The sequence below is a fragment of the Somniosus microcephalus genome, chromosome 1, assembly GCF_052327205.1.
Source record: "Somniosus microcephalus isolate GS21.2 chromosome 1, FLI_Smic_1.0, whole genome shotgun sequence".
Lineage (NCBI taxonomy): Eukaryota > Metazoa > Chordata > Chondrichthyes > Squaliformes > Somniosidae > Somniosus > Somniosus microcephalus.
The window spans coordinates 258,164,265-258,174,912 of NC_140987.1; positions in this window are offsets into that span (position 1 = coordinate 258,164,265).

Sequence of the window (10,648 nt, forward strand, 5' to 3'; positions counted from 1 at the left end):
TTGTATTGTGTGAACCGCCCCCTTTTGTTTCTATTGTGTGTATTGGCTACGCCCCTGTCTTTTGCCATATAAAGGTCTCAAGAGCTGTATGAGTCATTCCTACCAGACGAACCCGATGTGGGAAGACCTGTAATGCTGCAATGTTCTTAGTGATTAAAAGCCTTAGTTGAATCTTTTAAACTCCTTGGGCTAGATTTTCAGTTGCTAGCGCCAGCAGTTAGCGCCTTAAGAGAAGTGATTTTCGGGCGCTATGCGTGTAGCGCCCATGCGCAGCGCAGTTTGCGCCCCGCCCCAAATTAAGTTGCCCGTTAGCGCCGGCGCAAAGTTTAGCGCCCACCCGGATGCGCGCGCAGAAAATGACGTCACATCCTCGTGCAACGCCCTTTGGCCGCCCCGATTCCAAACTTCAGTCGGACCGCCCCATTGTGCGGCTGGCGGCCGGAGCGTTTGGAAAAAGGAACGCAACACAACCAGCGCGGGCCCCGGGGGGCGCAAATTAAAGGGGACGCGCTCTCCAGTATAAAGGCCAGCCTTTTTTCCAGAAAACACTCTTGTGCAACGCATTTCTGGAGACACAGCAAGGAGGATAGCTAACTGGTTTCAAGCAGCAAGAGCTCAGATGTAGTGTGCACAGCCTCCCATGGTGGAATAGCTTGGCCAGAGTGTAGAGTGCCGAATGGCCAATTGATGCTCATGACTGTCCCAATGCTGCTGGCTGAGGGCTGGCCAATAGGACTTTCAGCTCCCTTTGCCCATCATGTCAGGTGTACATGCAAGAATGAGGAGGAGACTGGAAAGGGTACTCACCCTGACAATCCTGGTCAGGTCGTTGTATTTTTTACGACATTGTTTGTGGGTCCTGGGGGCATCGCCGGTGAACGTCACCCTCTGGGCGATCTGCTTCCAGGCTTTGGTGTAGTCGTGGTGGGTTGGATTCCTCCCACTCTCTGGGAACAAGATCTTGCACCTCACCTCCAGAGCTGTGACCATTATGTCCAGATCACCCTCTGAGAAGCGCAGGGCACGCTGACGGGCCTTCGCTGGCGTTGCCATGACTCCCTGGGGCTGAGCAGCAGTGTTGAGGCCTCTTTGCAAGGCTGCAGTGTGCAGGGCGTGGCAGCAGACCAATTCGTCCCTTCCCCCTTTAAGAGCTGGTCGGCGCCACGGGGTCTGCAGTCAGTCCAAAAATGACCGCACCCGCGCTGCGCCCCGCCTGGGCGCTATCCCTCTGGACCGCCGGCTTAGCGCCTAAAGATAGTAGTGGAACGCCTCTTTTAGCGCTCCACCAACCTCTTCGGGCGAAGCCACTGAATTTCCGGCAACGGGGCGCTACTTTGGGGTGGGCGCTAACTTCGGGCGGGCGCTAAGGTTAGCGCCCCAAAACTGCCTATACTGAAAATCTAGCCCCTTGTCTTTGAGTTATTGAAGGCACATCAATTTTAATCACTAAAACCCCAGGATGGATCGACTCCTGAAACCAGAGCGCTTGGATCTGGACCCCCATGCCTCAGACGCAGCCACACAGTTCGGACACTGGTTCCAATGCTTCGAATTTTTCATTGCAAACTCATCCACCACCATAGCAGCCGCAACCGCTACCGGAGACATGAAACTGGGAATCCTGCGAAACTGGGTGAGCCATCGGGTCTCCCGTCTCATCCAAGATGCCACCAGCTACAGGGATGCCTGCACCATTCTGAAGGCCCACTACGTGCGGCCAATAAACGAGGTGTACGCCAGGCATCTTCTGACTACTCGCACGCAGCGGCATGGTGAGTCACTAGAGGACTTTATACTAAGCCTAAAAGTACTGGGCAGAGACTGTAACTGTAAGGCCGTGTCTGCCATCGTGTACACGGAGGAGCTGATTCGAGACTCCCTTATTGCGGGCCTCAGTTCAAATTACATTCGGGAGAAACTGTTTGAAAAGGAGGGACTGGACTTAAAACAGGCTATAGATATAGCGCGATCGCTGGATATGGCCCAGAAGAACTCTGAATCCTGTTCCCCAGGCCACGCGGCCCACTCCACCTCGTGCACGCCGTGGGGGCCGCCATCTTGGAAGCCATCTTCACCTCCCAGGTCTCAGGCCAGCCCAGCACCATCGGAGCCCCAGGAGCCCCACTACTGCCGCGATGCATCGGGGCCCGAAATGCTACTTCTGCGGCCAGGACAAACACTCCAGGCATCTGTGCCCAGCGAAGGGCACCACCTGTTTTAAATGCGGGAAGAAAGGACATTTCAGCAAAGTCTGCAGAGGGAACCCCGCCCCCAACTCCACCACCGCCACGTGCGCGCCGTGGGAGCGGCCATCTTGGAAGCCATCTTGTCCACCCTCATGGAGTCCACCATCTTGCCCCGACTACACGGACCTCCAGGACCCACTGGTGGCCTCGATCACAGTGGATCAGTCCAGGCCGCATCCGTTGTCTAAATCGATGATGGACATAGAGGTAAACGGGAACAAGGTTAAATGCTTGATTGACTGTGGGAGCACCGAAAGCTTTATTCATCCTAGCCTGGTAAAACTACTTTCACTAACGATAGTTCCCACACAGGGCAAAATCGCCATGGCCGATAAGACTCATACCTCAAAAATTACAGGTTTCTGCGCGGTTATGTTGTTGGTAAAAGGCAATGATTACAGAGATTTTAAACTATTGATAATGCTAGATCTCTGTGTGAGCGTGATCTTGGGTCTGGACTTCCAGTGCCACCACCAAAGTATCACGCTTACCTACGGTGGGTCCCAGCCGCCCCTCACAGTGTGCGGTCTGGCTACCCTGAAGGTCAAGCCGCCCTCTCTGTTCGCCAACCTCGCACCCAACTGTCGACCCATAGCGACCAAGAGTAGGCGGTACAGCTGGGAGGACAGATGGTTCATTGCGTCGGAAGTAGAAAGACTCAAGCGGGAGGGTATCATCGAATGCAGTACCAGCCCGTGGCGCGCCCAGGTAGTAGTAGTTAAGGGTAGCGAAAAGAAGCGGATGGTGATAGATTATAGCCAGACGGTTAATCTATACACCCAGCTAGACGCCTACCCTCTGCCCCGCATAGCGGATATGGTTAACCAAATCGCGCAATACCGGGTGTTTTCCACCATCGACCTAAAATCGGCATACCACCAGCTCCCCATTAGGCCGGAGGACCGTCCATACACCGCCTTCGAGGCGAACGGACGTCTCTACCACTTCCTCAGAGTCCCCTTTGGGGTAACGAACGGGGTCTCGGTCTTCCAGCGGGAGATGGACCGCATGGTCGATGAGAACCAGTTAACAGCCACCTACCCATACCTAGACAACGTCACCATCTGTGGCCACGACCAGCAAGACCACGACTCGAACCTCGCGAGATTTCTGAAAACCGCCCTCAGACTCAATCTCACCTACAACGAGGATAAGTGTGTCTTTAGCACCACGCGCCTCTGTATCCTGGGCTGCGTGGTGGAAAACGGGGAAATCAGTCCGGACCCCGACCGATTGCGCCCCCTACGGGAGCTACCCCTACCAAACACCCCCAAGGCCCTGAAAAGGTGCCTGGGGTTCTTCTCCTATTACGCCCAATGGGTCCCCAATTATTCCGACAAGGCCCGTCCCCTCCTGAAATCAACGTCCTTCCCGCTCACGGCCGAGGCCCACGCCGCCTTCAACAGCATTAAACACGACATTGAGAAGGCCGCGCTGCGGGCAGCGGACGAAAACATCCCTTTCCAGGTCGAAAGCGATGCGTCCGACTTCGCTTTAGCAGCCACCCTCAACCAGGATGGGCGGCCCGTAGCCTTTTTCTCAAGAACCCTCCAAGGGCCCGAGATCAGGCACTCCTCGGTAGAGAAGGAGGCCCAGGCCATAGTGGAGGCAGTGCGGCACTGAAGGCACTACCTAGCTGGCAAACGCTTCACCCTGCTTACTGACCAGCGGTCGGTAGCCTTCATGTTTAACAACAAACAGAGGGGGAAGATCAAGAACGACAAAATTCTCAGGTGGCGGATCGAACTCTCCACGTTTGAGTACGACATAATATATAGGCCGGGGGCCCTCAACGAATCCCCCGACGCCCTATCACGAGGGATGTGTGCCAGCATCCAGGGGGACAGGCTACAGGGCCTCCACAATGGCCTCTGCCACCCGGGGGTCACCCGGCTATTCCACTTTATAAAATCCCGTAACCTGCCCTATTCCATCGAGGAGGTCCGGTCTATGACCAGGGACTGCCGCACTTGTGCGGAATGCAAGCCCCGTTTTTTCAGGCCCGGCCGAGCCCACCTGATCAAAGCTACACGGCCATTCGAGCGCCTGAGCTTAGATTTCAAGGGACCACTCCCTTCCACCGACCGCAATGTGTACTTTCTCAACATTGTGGACGAGTACTCCCGCTTCCCATTCGCCTACCCCTGCCCAGATATGACCAGTGCCACAGTCATCAAGTGCCTCGGCAACCTGTTTTGCACGTTCGGCATGCCCAACTACATCCACACGGACAGGGGGGCGTCGTTCATGAGCGATGAACTGCGGCAATACCTGCTGTCAAAGGGGATAGCCACGAGTCGGACCACTAGTTGTAACCCCCGGGGTAATGGGCAAGTGGAGAGGGAGAACGCGACAGTGTGGAAGGCGGTCACCTTAGCACTAAGGTCTAAAGGCCTCCCCACCTCCCGCTGGCAGGAGGTCCTCCCAGACGTACTCCACTCGATAAGGTCGCTACTGTGTACTGCTACTAACGCCACTCCTCACGAGAAGATGTTTGTTTTTCCCCGCAAATCAACCTCAGGAGTATCCCTACCCTCGTGGCTCTCCATCCCAGGGACAGTCCTGTTACGGAAGCATGTGAGGGGCCACAAAACGGATCCCCTCGTGGAGGCAGTACACCTACTCCACGCAAACCCACAGTACGCATACGTCAAGCATGCCGACGGGCGTGAAGACACCGTGTCCATAAAGGACCTCGCCTCGGCAGGAAGCGACGACAACGACCCATCACCACCACCCCCAGAAGAACCTCCGCCATCCCCAGAGGTATCCTCACCACCCCCAGCAGTACCTGCAACACCCCCAGCACATGAGTATGCCCTGGAGGGCACCACGGACTCCCGGTCGGAACCCGAGGTACTGTTGCGACGTTCAGGAAGGACTATCACACCCCCGGACAGACTAAATCTGTAGAAGGGGTGAATGTGATGAAATATATGCCTTCATCAGCCCATGTGTTTTACCTGCTTGTATTGTGTGAACCGCCCCCTTTTGTTCCTATTGTGTGTATTGGCTACGCCCCTGTCTTTTGCCATATAAAAGGTCTCAAGAGCTGTATGAGTCATTCCTACCAGACGAACCCGATGTGTGAAGTCCTGTAATGCTGCAATGTTCTTAGTGATTAAAAGCCTTAGTTGAATCTTTGAAACTCCTTGTCTTTGAGTTATTGAAGGCACATCAGCAGCAATCAGGGCATCACAATTTGCTTAGGGACTGGAAAAAAAGGCCAGGTTTCATGCTCCTGGTCGCTATCTATTGACTTGTGCTAAAAGTGCATGTGTGGACATGGCTGAGCACAGGATCAGAGCTCCACAGTCTAATAGTCTGCTGATACTAGATTCACAGGTGAAAAAATAGGCATATGGCACTAAGAGATCGCTGTGTCTGTAGAACAGCACCCCACCAGGATTACCTCCAGGAAGTGGGAAAAGGTGAATATTGGCACAATAAAGAGATAAGTAGATCAACTGGAAGTAAGATTATACACATTCAACTACACTATGCTCAATACATTGGAAGCTATGCAGTGCTGAACACAAGTCTGAATTTTCTCCCATTATGCTTGGTTTCCCATCCCTGCTGGGCCAGGCACTTACCATAAGGTGGGTGGGGGGGAAACCTCAGACATTCAACAACAACAACTTGCAGTTATATATAGGCTATTGACCAACATCCACTATAAGGCCACTGACTCCCAAAGCTGCCTTGACTATACTTCCTCCCACCCCGCTTCCTGTAAGGACTCTATTGCATTCTCCCAGTTTCTCGGAATCTATCGCATCTGTTCTGACGATGCCACCATCAATACTTGTGCTTCCAATATGTCTTCTTTTCCTCAACCAAGGATTTCCCTCTCCCGTGGTTTACAGGGCCCTCGACCATGTCCGTTCCATTTCCCGCACTTCTGCTCTCACCCCTTCCCCTCCCTCCCAGAACCAAGATGGGGTTCCTCTTATCCTCACCTTCCACCTCACCAGCCTTCACATTCAACGGATCATCCTCCGCCATTTCCGCCACCTCCGGCGTGATCCCACCACCAAACACACCTTCCCCTTCAAGCACAGGAGATACAACACCTGCCCTTTTACCTCTTCCCTTCCCACCGTGCAGGGCCCAAACACTCCTTCCAGGTGAAACAACGATTTACTTGTACTCCTTGCAATCTAGTATACTGTATTCGCTGCTCACGATGCGGTCTTCTCTACGTTGGGGAGACCAAACGCAGATTGGGTGACCGCTTTGCGGAACACCTCCATTCAGTCCGCAAGCGTGACCCTGAGCTTCCGGTCGCCTGTCACTTTAATTCTCCGCTCCACTCCCACTCTGACCTCGGCCTCTTGCACTGTTCCAATGAAGCTCAACGTAAGCTCGAGGAACAGCATCTCATCTTTCGATTAGGCACTTTACAGCCTTCTGGACTCAACATCGAGTTCAACAATTTCAGATCATAACCTCTGCCCCCATTTTTTCAGATGGCAGCTGTTGATGATTCTGCTATTCCCATTTGCACCTCTTCTAGACCCATCTTTTGTTTCTTTACTTGTCCCATTTCCATCTCCTTTTGCTTTGTACAATCATACCTTTTGTCATTTAATCTCTCCTGCCTTCCATCCTATCACAGACCTTACCTTTTGTTCTTTCCTCCCCTCCCCTCTTTCCCTGCCTCCGCACTTGCTTAAAACGTTTTTATATCTCTAACTTTTCCAGTTCTGATGAAAGGTCATCGACCTGAAACGTTAACTCTGTTTCTCCCTCCACTGATGCTGCCTGACCTGCTGAGTATTTCCAACACTTTCTGTTTTTATTTCAGATTTCTAGCATCCGCAGTATTTTTCTTTTGCATTTATAGGGCACCTTTAATGTAGCAAAACATCCCAACGCACTTCTCAAACGTTATCAATCAAAATTTGACACTGAGCCACAGAATGAGGACAGATATTAGGACAGATGACCAAAAGCTTGGTCAAAGAGGTAGATTTTAAGGAGTCAATAAATTCCAATGCACATCATCTAAAACTCTGCTGCCCGTATCCTAACTCGCACCCATCACCCCTGTGCCCGCTGACCTACACAGGCTCCCAGTCTGGCAACACCTCGATTTTAAAAATTCTCATCCTGGTTTTCAAATCCCTCAATGGCCTCGCCCCTCCCTATCTCTGTAATCTCATCCAGCTCTACAACCCTCTGGGATCTCTGCACTGTTCCAATTCTGGCCTCTTGTGTATCCCTGATTTTCATCGCTCCACTATTGGTGGCCGTGCCTTCAGCTGCCTCGGCTGTAAGCTCCGGAATTCCCTCCCTAAACCTCTCCTTTAAGTCGCTCCTTAAAAACCTACCTTTGTCCAAGCTTTTGGTCATCTGTCCTAATATTTCATTATGTGGCTCGGTCACAAATTTTGTTTGATAACCCTCCTGTGAAGCTCCTTGGGATGTTTCATTATGTTAAAGGCGCTGTATAACTGCATGTTGTTGTATTTTCAGACCAGTGTTGGCTGAGCATTGGAAGCAGTTCACATGCCTTCCATTATAGCCATGAATGAAGTGGAAACTTCAGGAAAAGGAAGAGAAAATACTTCTTAAATGTAAAAGTGTATTCTGTTTTGGTGTCAAGACATCAGGTATCGTATGCAATAATATGCACTGTGGTATCTAAATTGGAAGGAATACAATGAGAAGCATAACAGTTTATGCGCACTTTTAGCATACTTATGTGCCAACTGCATATGTCAACGGTGCCTTGGAAGGTTGGCTATGTACGTCATGATGAATCATAGCAAAACCTGATCCTGTGCTCGCCCAATGTCCACACATGAACTTTTAGCATAAGTTAATGGATAGGGATTAGGAGCATGAACCGGCTAATGTTCCCAGTCCCAAAAATAAGGCACTGAAGCAAATTGTGATACCCTAATTGCTGACCTGACCTGCACAATCAGCATAGACCATTGCTGTTTAACAGCTTAACTTCCCCACAATTTCTGATGGGGTGTTCCATGCCACAGCAATCCTGTTAATTTGAATATTTCCATCATACCTCCCTTCCCCACCCTTGGTCTTCTCCTCTCCAATGAGAAGAGGCCCATTTCTGTGAGTCTGTGTATTAACCAGCTCTGTGCCTCAAGTCATGAATGAGTCACAACTTCCTCAAACACTGGGAATCAACCTTGTGGCTCTTCTCTGCACTGTCACAACACTCGAACGTCTGCCTTGTATCTCGGTGACCAGAAATGGACACGACTCAAGCCACAGTCTGTACAGTTTGATCACAACTTCTTCTGACTTGTTTTCTGTTGTTTGGGCTCCGTAGTTCAACGTTCTATTGGCTTTGTTGCTTTGACTGAACATTTTGAGTGTTGCATCTACTAAGAGTCTTTGCTATTTCAATATCCTTTCTATAGTGTGGAGCCCACAGTACTCTAACTGAGCTCTTAAGGTTTTATGTAGGCTCATCATTACTTCTTGGCTTTGATATTCTATATCTTGTGATAAAACCTACAATTCCATTAGCCTGTTTATGGCCTTATCTACCTGAGGTGCTGCTGCTAATGTCCTGTGAATATGTACCCTCAATGTGACTGCTGTGTCAATTGAAATTTTCAAGACTGAGAAATTTTTGTTGGGTTAGGGTATCAAGGGATATGGAGAAAAGGCAGGAAAATGCAGTTGAGGTACAGATCAGGCATGACCTAATAGAATGACGGAACAGGTTCGAGGGGCTGAATGGCCTACTCCTGTTCCTATAAATCCCTCTGCTCTTCCACAGTACTGAGCCTACTTCCATTCAAAGTATAATTATTACTGTTTTTGTTTAAGCAAAATGCACCACCTCACACTTAGCGATACTGAATTCCAACTGCCACTATTTAGCCCAATTCCCCCATCATATATCTTTTTGCAGCTTCCTTTGCCATGTCTCGCAGCATTATTGTATCCATACCCACCTGTTGACTACCTTCCACCCAAGACCCATTTCATCTGACATCTGATTATCTCCCTGCCCTTCTCCCTTCCTTCACCCCCACCCCAAGTTTAAATGATTTTGAAATAGTTGCCGCTTCAATGTCCCTCGCAAGTCTCTCTGTCCCTATTTGACCAAGATGCAGCTTGTCTCTCCTGTATCAGTCCTTTTTGTTCTGGTAATGTTGTCAGTTATTTATGACGGTACAGACACTGTACAAAGGCAAAAGAGGGCTATCTGCTCTCATGTTGTTTGCAAAATACAAAACACAATGTGCTTTCGGAGCTTTCCAAGCTATTGTTTTATTTCAAAAAAGCAAATACTGTAGATGCTGGAAGTCTGAACCAAAAACAGAAAATGCTGGAAACACTCAGCATGCTACATACAGCATCTATGCAGAGGAGCAAGCAGAGTACATTACCTTTCATTGGAAGTGAAAATGTTTGCTCTGAAGAGCAATGTACCTGAAACGTTAGCTCTGCTCCTCTCCACTAAGTGGTTCTAGCATTTTCTGTTTTTGTTTCACGTGTTTTGTTTACCTGGTGCTTATCGATACAGTCCAGGACTGCTTTAATCAGTAATAAAAACAGAAAGTGCTGGAAACGCTCAGCAGGTCAGGCAGTATCTGTGGAAAGAGAAACAGACTTAACGTTTCAGGTCAGTCATCAGAACTCAAGACTGCTGAGGAAAGAGATGTGGCTGCGAAAGCGAGTTTTAGCAGACACATGGTCAAACACGAGAAGGGAAAAGAGACAAACAAAAATCTCGTTGAGAAAGAAAGATCTTGCATTTATATAGCACTTTTCATGACCTCAAAACATCGAATTTACAGCACAGAAACAGGCCCTTCAGCCCAACTGGTCTATGCCAGTGTTTATGCTCCACACAAACCTCCTTCATCTCACCCTATCAACATAACCTTCAATTCCTTTCTTGTGTATTTATCTAGCTTCCCCTTAAATGCATCTATGCTATTTGCCTCAACCACTCCATGTGGTAGTGAGTTTCACATTCTCAGCACTCTCTGGGTAACGAAGTTTCTCCTGAATTCCTTATTGGATTTATTTGTGACTATCTTATATTTATGGCCCCTAGATATGCTGTCCCACAAGAGGAAACAACTTCTTTACGTCTACCGTATCAAACCCGTCTCAAATCGCTTTACAGCCGATGAACTGCTTTTGAAGCGTAGTCACTGTTCTAATGTAGGAAACATGGCAGCTAATTTGCACACAAGCTCCCACAAACAGCAATGTGATGACGACCAAATAATCTGTTTTAGTGATGTTGGTTGAGGGATAAATATTGGCTCGGCACCAGGAATAAACTCCCCTGCTCTTCTTCGAAATAGTGCCATGGGATTTTTTATGTCCGCCTCAGCGAGCAGACGTTTAACATTTCATCCGAAAGACGCCACCTCCGACAGTGCAGCACTCCCTCAGTA